We start from the raw sequence: 19,027 nt of genomic DNA on the forward strand, positions 1-19,027 counted from the left end.
CTCTTGTGAGGGTGATGTCATACATGGTTAGTGGCCACATAAGGCAAGGTAATAACCCAAACTGCAGGCACCAGATTTTCAGCTTTCCAGGCAGCATGGATCGGTCGATGTTCGCCAGACCTTTGATGACTTCTTGCCTAAACTCATTAGCCTGATCAGTGTCCTTCAGTTTAGAGTTATACCATCTTCCCAGACTTTTGATTGGCTTCTCTGACACAGTTGGGATAGGTTCTTGATCAATGAAGAACCTTTGATCTGTCAGTTTGCCTGTGATTATAAAAATGTTTCTTGATTTGGATGGTTTGAATTTCATTCTGACCCCAGTGATGTTCTCTTGAAGCTTCCCAAAAAGGCGCCTGATGCAAGGTGCTGTTGTTGTTATGATTGTCATGTCATCCATGTAGGCCCTGATGGGTGGTAGACGGACTCTAGACTTCAGCCGCTCACCACCCACTACCCACTTGGAGGCCCTTATGATGACTTCCATAGCCATTGTAAAAATCAATGGGGGGATGGTACACCCCGCCATAATGCCAATCTCCATGCAGTGCCATGTGGCCATGAAGTCAGGCGTGGTGAAACAGAGCTGCAGATCTTGAAAATAAGCCTTGACAAGGCTTGCGATAGTCTCTGGTATCCTGAAGAAGTCAAAGGATGCCCAGAGGAAACTGTGAGGGACAGTTCCAAATGTGTTGGCAAGGTCAAGGAAAATGACATGCAGATCTCTCTTCTCTTTTCTTGCAGTCTGGATTTGGTGCCAAATCATGCTGGTATGTTCGAGACATCCAGAGAACCCTGGTGTTGTGTTCGAGGGCTAAATAATTCACAATCTACTTTTGGTGTACAGAACCCGAAGTGTGTTTATTTCAAGCCTAACATGGCTGCCACCAAAAACCCCTGGACATCGCCCAGGGAACCCCCTTAGGAAACATTCATCTCGAGGCAGAGCCCTCTAGTGGTGACTCTAGGACACAACACATTTCCCTCCTTATAATCGAAGATTAACATATAAGTCTCGTTATCCACCCAAATATGTCCATATGCAATCAGTCCAACATAACAGCTCGGTGCACATAACGTTTAAGGCTTCACAGCTGATAATCCTGCAGATATAGAGGTCTCCTCCTCTGTCGCTGAGAGCGTCGAGCAGGAATAGACTGCTCCGCTGTGTGCTCTGCTGTATGCTGACCACAATCACTGTCTTGATTGGATATTGGAAAAGGAAAAGTGTCCAATTCGTCTTCTTCCTGTCCCTGTCTACTTGCAATTAGGCGCCTCGCGTTCCATTTGGTGTTATCTTGGAGGAGGTACGCGTTCTCGCCGAATCTGTATCGGCTTGGAGAGTGCGCTTGCAAGCTTATGTTGCCTGTTAGGGCGGCTGATCCGTACCCAGTCGCCGAACTTGAACCGCGGCGCTCGTACTCTTCGTTTGGCATCACAGTACGCTTTCCCTTTTGCTTGTCTGTGCGCTATCATTTCCGCCCTCGCTCTTGTGTCCGGATTTGGGTGCGATGATGGTTGAAGAGCATTCAATTTTGTTCGCAGGTTTCGCCCTATCATCAGCTCTGCTGGTGTTTTCCCAGTCAACGTGTGTGGTGTGGATCTGTAGGATCGGAGGAGAATATGGATTGACTGTTCGAACGTTTTCCCCTCTGACATGCTCGCTTTTATGCTTTCCTTAATCACGCGATTGAATCGTTCAACCCCGCCGTTCGATTGGGGGTTGTATCTCGACGTCCGCTGATGTTGAATATCGTAGCTCGCGAGGAAAGTGGAGAACTGTTCAGATATGAACTGAGGGCCATTGTCCGTCGTTATGACCTCTGGCAGTCCCCACTTAGTGAACAGCTTTTCGAGAATCGCGATGATCGAGCTTGTCGTGACTGAGAAAGTAGTTGCGATCTCAGGCCACTTGCTGTGGAGATCATGTACTACCAGTAGAAACCGCTGGCTTCTTGGCGCAACTTGCACCTCTCCGAAGATATCGAGTTGCAAGTGCCTCCATGGTTTGTCCGGCCATGGGATTGGCTGAAGAGGGGCAGGACATGGTCTAGTTGCTTTCTCACTAATTGTGCATGCTTCACAATTTTTAACAAAATCTTCTACGCAACGATCTATTGCTGGCCACCACACTGCCTCGCGACATCGTTGTTTCATCTTAACAATGCCCGGGTGTCCTTCGTGTGCCAGTTGTAAGACGCCGTGTTGCAGTGATTTGGGTATAACCACTCGAGTTCCGCGCGTGACACATGTATCGTCAACCACAGCCAGTTCGTGGCGTACCCTATGGTACGGAACCAAGTCATCTGCTATCTCCTTGGGCCAGTCTGTTCTGAGATACTGGCAGATGATTTGCAGTGTGCCGTCAGCTGACGACTACGCTTTCAGCTCTCCCCACGTCACGAGATTCGCCATCGCGTGCGAAATTACCACGAGAACGTATTCGTCGATGTCGCTTGAAGCGTCGCTACCGCGTGTGCTTGCAGGTGCCACCATTGGGACACGACTGAGCTTGTCTGCGATGCGATTGCGTAAACCTACGACGTATTCTACTTTGAAGTTGTACTGGTGAAGGCGATCGGACCATCTGTAGATCCTGAGCGGGCGGTGTCCTGAGCCTGACGTGTCTAACAACGTAGTTAGCACTTGGTGATCTGTACGGAGGAGAATAGGGATTGACTGTTCGAACGTTTTCCCCTCCGACTAGCTCGCTTTTATGCTTTCCTTAATCACGCGATTGAATCGTTCAACCCCGCCGTTCGATTGGGGGTTGTATCCCATCATCGTCGCCAGATGTTGTGTTCGAGGGCTAAATAATGCACAATCTACATTTGGTGTACAGAACCCGAAGTGTGTTTATTTCAAGCCTAACATGGCTGCCACCAAAAACCCCTGGACATCGCCCAGGGAACCCCCTTAGGAAACATTCATCTCGAGGCAGAGCCCTCTAGTGGTGACTCTAGGACACAACACCTGGGATGCCTGCTTTTTGGACTGTTGTATCCACAAGGTTGTTTCTCTCTAAATAACTGGTCATCCTCTGAGCTATGATGCTGAAGAAAATCGTACCCTCTACATTGAGGAGACTGATAGGGCGGAATTGGTTGATATCTGTGGATTCCTTCTCTTTCGGAATCAGGATTCCTCCTGCCCTGTGCCATGCTTTGGGTATGACTCTCTTCTCCCAAGCCACTCTCATTAGCCTCCACAGGAAGCGAAGAACATCAGGAGCACCCTTGTAGAGTCGATACGGAACCCCATTTGGCCCTGGGGCTGAAGATGCTCTTGCCCGCTTTACTGTCTGTTTCACCTCCCTCCACTTTGGAGGTCTAATGTCCATCTTATGCTCTGGTTGTTCAATTGGTGGAATGTCCGCTGGAATAGCTGTCTTCTGGTGTCTCTTGTTATCTGCATGCATTCTTTCCAGATGCTCGTCCAGCTCCTGCCTTGATGATTTCAGGTTTCCTCCCTTTTCTTTGATGAAAAGTGATTTTACGAACTTATATGTGTCCTTGAAGAAGCGTGATCTCATTCGTTTTTTCTTCTTTCGTGATTTCCGCAGGTACTCTGCTCGTCTCAGGGTTGGAATGCCTAAACTCCCGGATTAGGCTTTCAATCTCCTTTTGCCGTCTGGACTTGCTTTCCAAAGCTGATGCCTTTTCCTTTTTCTCCCTTATTCCATATCGTTCTGCTCCATAGCCATAGATGACGTCCCCCATCTTGCCAAGCTTTCCTTCAACTGGACCCCTTACACCCTGTAAGATACTGGTCAGGTCTGCATTTATGGTCTCCCATTCTTTCTTCTCCGAGGCTCCAGGCCATTTCACGCGAGGTTTTCTTCCGCTGATCTTTTTCTCCATTGCTGGTTTTCTTGGCTGGATGGGCTCCATATCTTCCTCTGCCTGCGTAACTGTGCTTGAGTTTCCTTCATCAGGGGGGCTGATGCCCTGCGAACTTTGGTGAGACTCCAATCACTGGACTTGATTCGACTGACTTGATTGACTTCTCAGGAAGTACTTATCAATGCGAGGTCCCTGTTTTCCCTCTCCCTTTCTTTCCTTGATGTATTTTCAAGCCCATAATAAATAAGTACATAATCATGAAGAAGGCAAGCCAGTGCCTCTTATTTCTTAGAAGTTCAAAGATTTGCATGTCACCGAATACTCTCATAAATATCAACAGATTCACTGTACAAAGTATCCCGACTGGTTTCATCATGGGCTGGCACATCGATTCCAATGTACAGTAACACAAGAGGGCTGCAGATATTGGTGGACTCACAGGACTCACGGGCACAATCCTCTCCACTATTGAAAGCATCTAAATGAATTGCTGCCTCAAGAAGGTGTCATATATCACCATGGATCCCCACCATCCAGGACATACCCTCTTCTCACTACTACAGGGTATCTAGGTGAAAAGGTGAAAATGCTTTTAAATATATAAATGATATATTATTGAATCCTGGACTAGGTTATAGCTTATATTTCATCTCAAGCAGGCCTTCTCCAGTAGGTTGATAAGAGAGAGAGAGACAAGCCCAGGCTTGCCTCAGGTTAATGAATATTGAGACAATGACCTCTTTGGAATATGATTAAATGACTGTCTAAAAACACCGTGCAAAGCTTTGTTTATTGAAGTGGTGGCACGATGAAAGTCAAGTGTCTGTGTTGCTTACTTGACTGGAGTATCCTCGTCACTTCCATCGGCCGATGATCAGTAAAGTTTGAATTGGTCTACCTAACATTTTTGTGAGTTGTCTGTTTATTAAGTAGTGGACCTTTTCATAGGAGCCTGAAATCCCACACTAACAGGAACCAGGGTCAGGAACAGTTACATTTCTGGAGCCATCAGTTTCCTTAACCAACCTGAAAACCATAATCCTGCCTCGGCAACGGAACACCACACAGAGTCATATACAGGATGGAAACTGGCCCTTTGCCCCAGCTTGCCCATGCTGACCAAGGTACCCCATCTACTCTAGTCCCACCTGCCACATTTGGTACTACTATGGACCTTTTTCTATTTGTGGTTCACACATATCATGTTGTTTGCACAGTCATTTTCTTATCACTGTCTTGTAGTTTGTGTGTAATTTATGTATAATTTATGTTTGTGACAATAAACTCGACTTAACTTGACTTGTGAATAATTGCAACTCAGGTTAGATTTGTCTGTGTCTTCCTTGTGTCATTATCTGAAAAGGAAAAAGCAGATTCAATCAGGTAGAAGCTCTGGGTGTTGATGGGGCTCGGAATAAACCACCTTCCTGCCTCATTTTTAAAATATTTCACAAACGTCAAGTAAATTTATAGATTTATGTTTGAGCTTAACAAATGAGGCAAGGATACCACCCAGGATGTACGGCTGAATAAAGCAAAAAGAAATGGGGATAAAACTTTACTTGCCACTTGTGCTGTATTAGGAGGAAGGAAATTGATAACTAGAGAGCATGAATCTATACATGACCAACAGCAACAGCACTGTGACACAAACAATAAATGGTTTCAATAAAGTGGTCATAAAACAGGGTGTTGTCAGCTCACAAAGGTACTGTATATCGACAATATATATTCAGACATTCGGAGCAACTTTATAGATGATAAATAGGAGGAGGGAAGTAATAGATCCCTGGAGGACACCAGAGGCAGTGGTGGGGAGTGAAAAGGAAAATCTATTGCATCTTTGACTGAGATTTTGTTCAATAAATCTCCACTCCTCCTGCTTAACTTATTTGTACACTACACAGTCTTTCAGACAAAATAACCTTATTTAATCATTGCATCCCAGTTTACCTCATTTTCTCTTTTCAACCTTATCTTGCCACTTCACTTTCTCAAAGTTTGGTTGCATTTGCTGTCAACCAAACGTACTGGAGGAATTTGAGTGCAACATGATGCACATCTAGCAAGTTTATAACGCATAAAGTATTGACAGCATTGTGGCGGTCCCTGGGGGTTAGGCCACTCCTAGGGTCATCCCCGTCAGCTCTTGAGGGACAGGGATCATTGTCTGCCCACGGGGTTTCCTGGGTGCCTGCTCGCAGGCGTTCTGTGTGTTTGCCATAATTCATTAAATGACTTCTGAACCTGCCTGGTGTCTGGCCTTTTCCTGATCTTATCCAGGCCACTACAACTAGTGACCCCCACGTTCATCATGAATCGTGATGGAAAACAATGCCGTTGCGCTGAAACTCCTGACCCTGTGGACCGAAGAGCCTAATATCTGGTTCCAGCAGGCAGAGGCACAGTTTGCTCTGCGAGGGGTGACGGTAGATGAAACAAGTACTTTTATGTGGTCAGCGCACTTGACCAGCTGACTGCGTGGCGGGTTAAACCTTAGCTCAGCGCCCCCCCGTTAACTAACAAATATAGGGGCCTCAAGGCCCTGCTCATTAGGAGGTTTGGCCTTAGCTAGTCTGAGTGGGCAGCTCAGATTCTCCAAATGGATAGCCTAGGTGACCGCCGGCCGTCGGCCCTCCTGGAGGACATGGTTGCCCTTATGGGTGACCATGAGCCCTGTTTTTTATTTAAATATGCTTACCTCCAGCAGCTCCCGCCCGACATCCGCCTGCAGCTCACCACCGACTCCTTTACCCTGGTCCCGCACATTCAGGACTTCAATGCCCATCTGGCTGGAGCATCGGTGTTCTCCAAGGTGGACCTCGTGCGAGGGTACAACCAGATTCTGGTCCAACCCGACGATATCCCTAAGACAGCAATTATTACGCCGTTTGGACTATTTGAATATTTGCGGATGCCGTTTGGGTTGAAGAACGGCATGGAAGCCTTCCAGTGGCTTATGGACTGTGTGTGCCATGGCTTGGACTTTGTATTTGTCTACTTGGACGAGATACTCGTGGCCAGCCGCTCGCAGCAATAGCACTGCATCCACCTCCATCAGCTGTGTCAGCGCCTCAGTGATTATGGATTGGCTATCAACTCGTCCAAGTGCCATTTTGGGGTGACGGCCATCGACTTCCTTGGCCACCACGTAACTCCACAAGGTGTGGTGCCTCTGCCGCCAGGGTGGATGCTGTCCGCCGGTTCCCCCGTCCGACCACAGTTAAGGGCCTCCAGGAATTCATGGGGATGGTTTCGTTATATCACCGTTTCTTGCTGGAGGCGGCCGCAATCATGCGTCCGCTTTTCCACCTGATCGCTGGTCATCGCAAGGAGGTTGAGTGGTCCGACGAAGCAGTAGCGGCGTTCGAGAGTGCTAAGGAGGCCCTGGCTGGGGCCACGATGCTCGTCCATCCATGAAAGGATGCCCCGACCGCCCTGACGGTGGACATAGACACATAGAAACATTGAAAATAGCTGCAGGAGGAGGCCATTTGCTCCTTCGAGCCAGCACCGCCATTCATTGTGATCATGGCTGATCGTCCCCTAATAATAACCCGTGCCTGCCTTCTCCCCATATCCTTTGATTCCACTCGCCCCTAGAGCTCTATCTAACTCTCTCTTAAATCCATCCAGTGACTTGGTCTCCACTGCCCTCTGTGGTAGGGAATTCCACAAATTCACAGCTCTCTGGGTGAAAAAGTTTGTTCTCATCTCAGTCTTAAATGGCTTCCACTTTATTCTAAGACTGTGGCCCCTGGTTCTGGACTCGCCCAACATAAAAATGTTCCTGCATCTAGCTTGTCCAGTCCTTTTATAATTTTATATGTTTCTATAAGATACCCCCTCATCCTTCTAAACTCCAGTGAATACAAGCCTAGCCTTTTCAATCTTTCCTCATATGACAGTCCCGCCATCCCAGGGATCAATCTCGTGAACTTACGCTGAACTGCCTCAATCACAAGGATGTTCTTCCTCAAATTAGGAGACCAAAACTGGACACAATACTCCAGATGTGGTCTCACCAGAGCCCTATACAACTGCAGAAGTACCTCTTTACTCCTATACTGAAATCCTTTTGTTATGGACGCTTCTGAGGTGACGGTTGGAGCAGTGTTGGAGCAGCTCGTTGACGGATGCTGACTTTCGCGTTTGCCAAGGTTTCAGACCCGTGGTCTCTACGGCACCAGAGGCATTTGGTGTCAGTGTCCGAGTACACCACCTCCATCCGTTTCATCGAGGGCAAGTACGACAGGGTGGCCGACGCCTGCGGTTCACGCGGTTCTCCAAGTCGCTGAGGGTATTAATTATTCCGCCCTGGCAGCCGCATAGCTGGTCAACGAGGAAATGGGTGCCTATCGCACGCCGGTATCGGGCTTGCAGTTGGAGGACGTTGTCTGTGGTCCTGGGGCGCAACGCTGCTGTGTGATGTCTCCAGTAGATTTCCGCGACCCATCATCCCCTTGGCCTGGTGGCGCAGGGTGTTTGAGGTGCTCCACAGACTTGCTCATCCCTCCATCCTGGCGACAACGGCCCTTGTAGCCTCCCGCTTCATGTGGCAGGGGCTGCGCAAGGAGGTTGGACATTGGGCGCGCACCTGCATCCCGTGCCAGACCGCCAAGGTGCAGCGATACATGCGTGCACCGTTGCAGGAGTTTGCCATCCCTTGGCAGCGGTCCAACCACATTCACGTGGACATCGTGGGGCCGCTGCCGTCGTCCTGGGGCATGACCTATCTTTTCACCGTTGTGGACCGCTTCACACGGTGGCCTGAAGCCATTCTGCTGGCTGATTCCTAAACGGCCACGAGCTCGAGCCTTGGTGGCACACTGGATCGCCCGGTTTGGGGTGCCACTGGACATAACATCCGACCGGGGGCCTCAGTTCACATCGGAACTGTGGTCGGCCATGGCACGTCTCCTGCGGGTTCGTCTACACCACACAACGGTGTTTCATCCGCAGGCGAAAGGACTGGTGGAGCGGTTTCACCGCCAACTCAAGGATGCCCTGAAGGCACGGCTGAATGATCCGGACTGGGTGGACGCTCTCCCGTGGGTTTTGCTGGGGATCCGCATCGCACCCAAGGAGGACTCCTCCTCCTCATCCAGGCCACTACAGCATATTCGGCCAAAAGAAATCCTGAGTAGGCAGAGCAGGCAATGTTCATTGTTTGTTTAACACACACACAATGCAACATAATGGAGATCATTTTATATTGAGTCATCTGACTGGTTTGCTTCTGCAGGCAGCAATTCTATTTCACCAGGTATTCCCAGGACATCTTGAAACAAATGTCTACCTAACTGGATACTCCAGTAAGGTCAATGAGAATGTTGATCCATTCCGGCCCAGCAATAGGTATGACGAAGAATTAGAAATGAGTGAATTCAGCCACGGGATTAATTAAGCAAAACAAATTAATCTTCCTTGTGTCTGTTCTCAGATTGGTTTTATCCATGGGCGATATGAATCCTGTTCAAATCAGATCCAGATAGGAGAAAAATATTTTTGTTTCAGTTGTTTTCTTGGTGAAGTAGTAATTCAATGAATCAGTTTTTACCAGCAATCAGGAAGAAGTTCTGCTCGGGGGCAAACATGCATAGGAATACCAGCAGTCATCTTACAATCTATGAATTCACCAAGAATCAGTATTTTGTGTAAAAGTCTTAAATCAGGTTTCATAGATTTAAGAAATAAATCCAGTAAAGGATTTAGAACCTTTCTTAGAACCCAAGACAGCCTGGAATGTGTAATTAGCTCCCATATGGGGAAATTAAATTTAATTAGTTCATAAGTTCAAAAGGAGCAGAATTAGGCCATTCAACCCATCAAGTTTACTCCACCATTCTACCATGGCTGATCTATCTGTCCCTCTCAACCCCATTCTCCTACCTTCTCCCCATAACCCCGATACCCGTACTAATTAAGAATCTGTCAATCTCCGTGACAGGGAGTGAAGCTCATTCATTGGTGGCTTTCAAAGGTTAGAAACGTACATGATGAAGAAAGAAAATAAATTAAATAAATATTTAATGAAGGAAGATGAATTTAAGATTAAAATGTGTGGCCAACAAAGACCAGGTTTGCGAAATGGTCAGTTTCTAAACCTCAAATTTTATACAATTCCACATAATGGTATTACAAGTTGGGAGTTTTGCTAAGGTTTTTTAACCATTTACTTTTCTCTGTTCTGTTTAGAGAGACCTGACTACAAAACTCATTAATAATAATAATAATAATAAATTTTATTTAATGGGCGCCTTTCAGACATCTCAAGGACACCTTACATAGTAATCGGAATAACATATAATCGGAATATAACAAGTAATAAAGACATCACAGAGACACAAATTAAAAAACAGAATTCAATCCAAAAACAGAAAATCAAAAACACAGTGTGAAGAGAGAGCAGCGGCAGCCAAAGCGCGCCAGCGTCCACTCTCTCTTCACGGCAGCCATCTTGGACACAGACCTACAGGACTACAATTAGACAAAAAAATCATCCCCCCACAATGGATAGCACTGCCCTTTCCTTTGTGCAACCACACACACAGATCGAAGACCTGATCTACAAATGTCATGTTCATAGAACATAGAAAAATAGGTTCAGGAGTAGGCCGTTCGGCCCTTCGAGCAAGCACCGCCATTCAATATGATCATGGCTGTTCATCTAAAATCAGTACCCCATTCCCGCTTTTTCCCCATATCCCTTGATTCCTTTAGCCCTGAGCTAAATCTAACTCTCTTTTGAAAACATTCAGTGAATTGGCATCCACAGCCTTCTGTGGCAGAGAATTCCACAGTTTCATCGAACAATAATAATCAGCACACTCTAACTCATCTGTTGATTGATTATCATCTGCCACTAATAATTCCAAGGTAAAAATATTTATTTAGAATTTAATAGTAGAAGCATTACATCTTGATTGTTTAAGAATTCATCTTGATTGTTATAATTCAACCTACCCCTGATAATCTTGTTTGAAATTATCCTCTGCAAAATTGGTTTAAATGAGTCCAATTGAACCATCCCCTTTTTGGCAGTAATTGTCATTCTCTTAGCAACCTGATGAATAAAGTCTACAGTATCAGTTTATTGTACTAACATTGCGCTGGTTATCACCTCGCATCTTTTATCGTTGAACCACTTTTCTCTAGACTCCATTAATTTCTCTGTCATTTCTTTATTTGGCAGTATAATTCCTCCTGTCTTAGTCTGCAAAAGATTCACACTAGCTTTCACAGGGTTTGCTTTTTTTTACTCATCACATTCCTTTCTTATACACATTTTCCTTTTCTTACCAAGTTCTTAATAATCCATTGCAGAATTCTAAGATTTTCTCAACCATTATTTTGGAAATAAATCTTTTATAATCAAGGCATCAATTTGCATTGGTAAAGCATCTTCGGCTGAAAACTGTTCTCAAGCATTTCAGGAGTCAAGAATCAAGAGTGTTTTATTGTCATATGTCCCAGATAGAACAATGAAATTCTTAATTGTTGCAGCACAACAGAATATGTAAACATAGTACACTGCAAACAATATGATAAACGAGAGGGGAAAAAAAGTTCAGTGTGTATATATGCACTTACACACACGCGCACACACACACACACACACACACACACACACACACACACACACACACACACACACACACACACACACACACACACACACACACACATATATATATATGAATATCCATATACATATACATATTCAGTTCAGATCTTAGATTCAGATTCAGATTCAGATTTAATTTTAATTGTCATTGTCAGTGTACAGTACAGAGACAACGAAATGCATTTAGCATCTCCCTGGAAGAGCGACATAGCAAATGATTTGAATAAATAATAATAAGTGTCCGGGGGGGGGGGGGTGATTGGCAGTCACCGAGGTACGTTGTTGAGTAGAGTGACAGCCGCCGGGAAGAAGCTGTTCCTGGACCTGCTGGTTCGACAACGGAGAGACCTGTAGCGCCTCCCGGATGGTAGGAGGGAAAACAGTCCATGGTTGGGGTGAGAGCAGTCCTTGGCGATGCATGTTCTTGGCGATCTTATTTGAGGTTGTAGTGTTTAATAGTAAGATTAAACGAGAACTTACCAGTTTGAAGTTTGATCTGTATTTTATGAGGAGTTACGATGAGGGATTACGTGAAGAAGCCCGCCAGGACGCATGCGTGGCATTCTTCAAAGCAGTGGTGTGAAATCACAGATAACTGTAATGACTAAACATAGTAAGATTAGAGAAGAGATACCAGTTGAGTATATGATCAAGGGTGGGAACGGAGGGCACGTAATCCCTCATCGTAACTCCTCATAAAATACAGATCAAACTTCAAACTGGTAAGTTCTCGTTTAATCTTACTATTTTACTTCGGAGTCACGTGAGTGACTACGTGAAGATTTTAAAGCTCTGTGATTTCATGCCGTGGAAACGAGTCCATGCATCACGTCTGCCTTGATGACTGTAGGAGGAATTGTGTTAACATAATTTGGACATGAATTCGACATTGAAATCATAAAATTTATTAACACAAAATTATAACCCCTTTTTATGGGTTTAAATTAATTTACAGAACTTAAAATTGTTTCTGCAAACGTTCCAGGTTTCATTACTGGTTTGTTGTAAAATAGTTGGAATGTTTTTTCCCCTGACCATCCTGCTGCCTTGAGGATTTGGTCCATTGGTACATCCAACTGTATCGCTGCCGATGTAGCTGCAGCCCTGGTGGAATGAGATTTAAAAATATTAGTATCCACCCCAGCCTGTGTTAGCACCTGTTTCAGCCATCTTGAGATGGTCTGGACCATCACTCTTTTGTGTGGTTGCTTGTGGCTGACCAGAAGTGCCTTCTCATTGCCTCTTATGATTTTTATTTTCTCCATGTATAACGACAAATGTCTTACTATACAGAGACGGTCATCTGTTGGGTATGACCTAAATTGTATATTGAGGCCTGCTGATCCCTGTCTGTTCTGCTTTACTAATTCATAGATATGAAACGTAATATTTTCAGTTGAGGAAGTCATGTTGTCCAGTCTTAGTTTATGCAGTGACTGTACCCTCTGTGCCGTGACCAATGCCATTAGCATGACTGTTTTTAATGTCAGTCTGTGTACGGACAGAGCTGTTGCTGGAGACCAATTCCTGAGTATCTTCAGGACAATACTTACATCCCATATTTGGGAGTACCTGGTTCTTGGGGGATTAGTATTAAAAATTCCCCTCATAAGTTTTGTTACCAGTGAGTGAGTCCCAACAGAGTAACGCTCTGTCCCCTGCCATAGGTAAGTCGATAGGGCACTTCTGGCGCAGTTGATGGCACTGTAACTGTGCCCCTCATCATAGTGGAGGCCTGCCAGATATTCCAGAACAGACGGGATGTTCATGTCTCTGTGGGTGATGTTGTTTTTGTGACAATGCATCTCCCACTTCCTGATATAGACCAGATACTGTTTTTTGGTTGACTGTCTTTCGGCCGCCGAGATCATGTTCACTGTTCGGTCCGTCAGTCCCAGTTGTAGTAGAGGTGTTTTTAAACTCTACAAATTAATAAGTTCAAATGGTTATGGCATGGGTGGCTATCCCGTGTTATGGGATGTAGCAATAAATCTGGTCTATGTGGGATGGTGATACATGGTTCTAATACCATGTTTAGTACCACTGGGAACCATGGTTGAGTAGGCCAATCGGGTACTACCAAAATACCAGACGCAGAGTCTTGTTGTATTTTCCTTAATACCCGACTGATGAGGCAGAAAGGAGGGAATGCGTAAATAAACAATTTCCCCCAATGTAGCGAAAAGGGTCTGGTTCCCATGAAACATAATTTGCTAACTTGTGTTTAAGTCTGGATGCGAATAGATCGATATTTGGTGTTCCATATCTTGCTGTAATATCAGCAAATACTTTTTTATTCAACATCCATTCGGTGTTTTCATTAAATTTGCGTGACCTGGTGTCTGCCACTAAATTTAGTGTTCCTGGTAGGTAAGTGGCTGATATCCAAAATATCTCTCTGGATACACCATTGCCAAATTGTATTAGCCAGATTGTCACATGATGTCGATTTGTTTCCACCCATGTGGTTAATGTATGCTACCACGGTGGTATTGTAGTCTAACATGCTGGTGATATGACCCAGTACAATATGACTTTAGGCCATGGAATGCACCCAACATTTCCAGGTAATTTATGCCCAGTGTGAGTAATAATGATGCCTCCTGAGCAGTCCATCTACCTCCACAGCTGGTGATGGTATTGGTGGCACCCCACCCAAGTGCACTGGCATCAGTTTGTAGTACCATGGAAGGGTTACTGACAATGATTAGATTGGAACAAAGCCAGATGTTATCTATCCACCATTTTAGTTCCATTTTAGCTTTGATTGGTAGTTTCATAGGTCTGTCAAAGTGGCCTGCATTGATTTTGAGTGCTTGTATTTTTGCTCTCTGTAAGTTTTGGTAATGTAGAGGTCCAAATTGTGTGGCTGGAAAGGCAGCCACCATTTTGCCAATTACTTTTGCTACCAATCTGATGGATGGTTTGCTGATGTAAATGAGGTTATTGCAAGCCTCTATTAAATCTCTAGCCTTTCCCTTAGGCAGAGTCACCGACATGTGAACTGAGTCAATGGTGAACCCCAAATAGTCCATAGTAGTGGAAGGCGTTAGTTTAGATTTAACTGGATGGATAATAAATCCCAGTTTTTCAAATAACTGTTTTGTGGCTGTTACGGTTTGTTTGGCCAATTCCAAAGTTTTGCCCACAATGAGTATGTCATCTAAATATGCCATGACCATGTGTTTTCGTTTCCGTAGAAACGCTAGGGCTGGTTTCAAAATTTTTGTGAACAGCCTGGGGGCTGATGATTATCCATTTGGCAGTGCTTTATACTGCCAGTATTGTCCCATCCAGTTGAATTTTAAGTAACATCTGTGGTCACCTCGTATAGGCACTGAATAGTAAGCATCTTTTAAATCGATGCTGGCCATGAAGTAACCTTTGGAAATTAATTGTTTAGCAGTAACAAAGGTTTCCATTTTGAAGTGAATATATTGTACAAATGTATTCAATTTTGTCAGATCTATGATGATGCGACAACCACCATCTTTTTTGTTTTTGGTAAATATATTGGACACAAATTCTAATGGTTCGTGTTGAGTTTGCTCAATTACACCTTTTATGTAAAGCTGCTCCAGTTCAGCTTGCGCTTCTGATTTTTCTTTATCAGAAAGCACGAACATTCGGTTCGGTATATGTTGAACTGGAGGGCTGTACTTGTGTGTAAACTTTATTGTATATCCCTGGATACTGCTTAAGATGTAAGTATCGGTTGTTAACATGCTCCATGCATTCAGAAAAGAGTGTAATCTCCCACCAACCTCCATGCTCCCTGTATTTTGTAGGGAACCAGACCCACCTACCTCCATAGTTACCAGTGGCAGGTTTACTTCTTTTTGTAGGTTCTTCGCTGCTGTTGTTGCGCTGGTGTCTGGATTTGTGGTTTGGTTGGCGTTGGAGGTCCGCGCATCTTCCAAGAAGGCCGGCCTGGGCCATGGCCTAAAAGACTCATGTTTTGAGTACTGGGCCTTTGAGCTCTCACCAGTCATTCTTGTTCTGCTGGTGGGTGCGTAGGGGTGCTAGGTGTCTTGATGTGGTGTCCAGTACAGCCTGTTCGTGTAACTGGTTTAGAGACATATAGTCTATACTGGCAGCTAGCTTTGGCTCCAGATTTTTACCAGTCTGGTCTGGCTGTATGAAATTGGACACCATGTCCAGTAGGTTCTTTCGTTCCTGCACCCCTTGCACACTTGTCTTTCCTTCTGCGGACCCCTCTTCCAGGTCAGCCCAGAATTGACCCGCAGTGCTCCCCTGTGATGAGGTAGAAGCACTGTGCAGCCCTTCAAGAGGTACTGCTGTGGGTTTATCATAGGGCCCACTGTGACCCGACTCCATCTCCCGGAGTCTGTCACGTTGGAGCAAATGCTCCCCACACCGCTCCATCCGGCTCCAGCGCTCACGGTCGCTGGCCGCCCGCGGTTGTTCAAAGTCGGACTCCTCTGAGTCCACGACCTTGTTTGTTTTTTGTCTCGCCTTACTGCCCTGCCGCGGAGTGAATCTTGCCGGTGCGGAGGCGACATCGGGCACAGCTGATCCCATTATAGGTGATTCAAGTGCCGCTGGCCGCTGCTAGCCCACCAGCTTTGTCGCAGCCCGTTGGTTTCTCCACCTGTAATCAGCATGGGAAAACACAAAAAGACCGCAGCTCTTACCTGCAGGTCCTGGTTTAAATTGTCGCTACGGGGGAACGTCGTTGCACCCCGCCTCCTGCCATTTTCGACTTGTCCAAATTCGACGGCCCCATCTGAATAGACTCCCGCCCGGCCGTGGTGTTCTGGCCGGCGCGGGACCAAAAGTCGGCACAGCTGATCCCTTACGGGGCTTGTGCCTTCAGCTGCTGCTGGCTCCCGCAACTTCATGGTCCTCCCCAGCCAGCTTCACTCGCAACACTTGTGGACACTATTTTGTCCAGCTTCCCCCCCTGTGTAAAAACAGCGCGGGGACAAACACTACCGCAGAGTAAATCACTTACCTGCAGGTCGCGATTTCAAACTTACCGCTGCGGGGGAACGCTCCACCCCGCCTGTCGTTTCGCAAGCGTGAAAGCGATATGACACGCATGCGTCCTGGCGGGCTTCTTCACGTGACTCCGAAGTAAAATAGCCTGATGGCTGTGGGAAAGAAGCTGTTCCTGAACCTAGACATTACAGTTTTCAGGTTTCTGTATCTTCTACCCGATGGCAGTAGTGAAATGAGTGTGTGGCCAGGATGTTGTTGGTCTCTTTTTGAGGCAGCAACTCCGATAAATCCCTTCGATGGTGGGGAGGTGAGAGAAGTGACATAGAAATAGATGGTCACACTGAAGCCAAAGATTATTAGTCAAAGAGAGTATTAAAGAAAGAGAGATTGTTAGTGAAGCAGGGGGTGTATGGAAGGGTCTTGAGGAGGCTGTGGCATGGATGAAGCCAGTCAGAGGAACAAATTGTATTGATGGCATGAAATGAGTGGTATGGAGGCCTTGAAGTAAATTAAACATAATTTTTTTTAATGTCCCTATTGGAAAATATATGCTAATTGCAGACAGAAATTTTAGTGACCAGAGGACTGCATGCAGCAAGTGTACACTCTAGTGATCCCACCACTCGTCACATCTTCCCATCCCCATCCTTTGTGCTTTCCATGGAGACTACTCCCTGCGCAACTCCTTGGTTCGCTCATCCCTTCCCACCCCAATTGCTGCCTCCCCAGGTTTATTCCCCTGTAACCACAGGAGACATAACACCTACATCTTCTACACCTACCTCTTCAACTCCAATTCCCACCAGGGATAAATAAAGTACTATCGTATCGTATCGTATCTACCGAACTCCAGCAACCCTTCCAGGTGAAATAGACGTTTGCAAGTAGCTACGCTAACCTTATCTATTGTATTCAGTTCTCCTGATGCTGACTCCTTTACACGTCGAGACTAAGCGTACACTCGGCAAGCATTTCACCAAGCACCTGCGTTCAATCTACCAAAGCCAGCTGGATCTCCCCATTGCTAACTATTTACACTAACATTTCTGTCCTGGGTCCCCTCCTCTGCCAGAGTGGTGGCTATACGCAAACTGGAGAAACGGCACCTCATATTCTGCTTGGGTAACAGTATGAATTCTGCAATTTTAGGTAACCTCCCATTTTTTTATCCCTGATCTCTCCTATGCCCTGCCCCTTCCCCACCCAATGTGCACCCATTTCTCCCATTTTCTGATCACCTCCTTTCCACCCCCTTCCCCACTCCCGTCCTCTTCTAGCATTTTGTTTCCTGTGACTTTACATTTCATTCTTCTCTCACTCCTCTTCTCTCACCTTAGCTGACACACTGTTGTCTCCTCGTCTCTTTTTTGTTTCCTTTTGTCACCCTTTTTCTCTCCTTTTCACCTACAGCCTTTCTCTACTCTGACAGTCAGTCTGAAGAAGGTTCTCAAGGGTACTATTAATGCTGTAAATTTCTATGATTCTATGAACCTGTGAATTTTAAATTTGAGGTGTCAAAATGTGTCGTAATTAAACCTGGGATTACCCTGTCAAAGAGGTAACAAACAATGAACTCAATAGTTTAGTTTAGAGATACAGTGTGGAAATAGACCCTTCTGCCTGTCAAGTCTGTGCCAACCAATGATCACCTGTACACTAGTTCGATACTACACACTAGGGACAATTTACACAAGCCAATTAACCTATAAACCTGCACGTCTTTTCGAATGTGGGAGGAAACCGGAGCATCTGAGAAAATCCACGCGGTTACAGGGAGAACGTCCAAACTCTGTCCGTTGTCAGGATCGATCCCGCGTCCCTGGCATTGTTACTTTATCGCTGCACCACAGTGCTGCCCTCAAACTGGGTTTCTCTTTCTGGGTTTTGAAACCCAATGATTGTTGAATTATTCACTATATTTTCATGAGTCCACAAATCATAGGAGCAGAATTAGCCCATCAAGTTTACGCCATCATTCAATTATGGCTGATCTATCATTCCCTCTCAACTCCATTCTCCTGTCTTTTCGTCATAACCTTTGACATCCTTGCCAATCAAGAATCTCTCAATCTCCACTTTAAAAATACCCAAAGACGGCCTCCACAGCTGTCTATGGCAATGAATTCTACATATTCTAATACATGTGTAAAGAAATTCCTCATCATCCCCTTTCTAAAGATACGTCCTTTTATTCTGAAGCTGTGGCCCCTGGTCCTAGACTCTCCCACTAGTGGAATCATCCTCTCCACATCCAATCTATCCTGGCCTATTATTTTTCTTTGATTCCGTTCTTATTATTGGATATTCCTGGGTAAGGAGAGTTTTTATTACCCATCCCAAAATGTCCTTGAACTGAGCCATTTGAAAGAACAGTTAGGAATTAACAACATTTCCATGCTCTAGATTCACAAATATACAGTACCAGTCTAAGTATAGACAACAGATTTCTTTCAGTAGAAGACGTTATTAACTAGATGTGTTGCATCGCAGATTTGTAGTAATCGCTGCAATTATTGTTTAAAAATGACATATAATTAAATAAATTAAAATTCCACAGTAAACAGGGTAACATTTGACCTCATGTTTTCATATCTGT

The 19,027-nt window shown here is 45.4% G+C and overlaps 1 long non-coding RNA gene across 1 annotated transcript; it reads right to left on the reverse strand.

The window, feature by feature from the left end:
* Positions 1-738: 738 nt before the first annotated feature.
* LOC116971746 lies at positions 739-3,073 on the reverse strand. The gene is made up of 2 exons (XR_004411606.1): positions 2,974-3,073; positions 739-795 (listed from the first exon to the last, which is right to left on the reverse strand). It is a non-coding gene; the product is annotated as an uncharacterized LOC116971746 (long non-coding RNA).
* Positions 3,074-19,027: the final 15,954 nt, after the last annotated feature.

Source organism: Amblyraja radiata, chromosome 4 (assembly GCF_010909765.2).
Source record: "Amblyraja radiata isolate CabotCenter1 chromosome 4, sAmbRad1.1.pri, whole genome shotgun sequence".
Taxonomy (NCBI): domain Eukaryota; kingdom Metazoa; phylum Chordata; class Chondrichthyes; order Rajiformes; family Rajidae; genus Amblyraja; species Amblyraja radiata.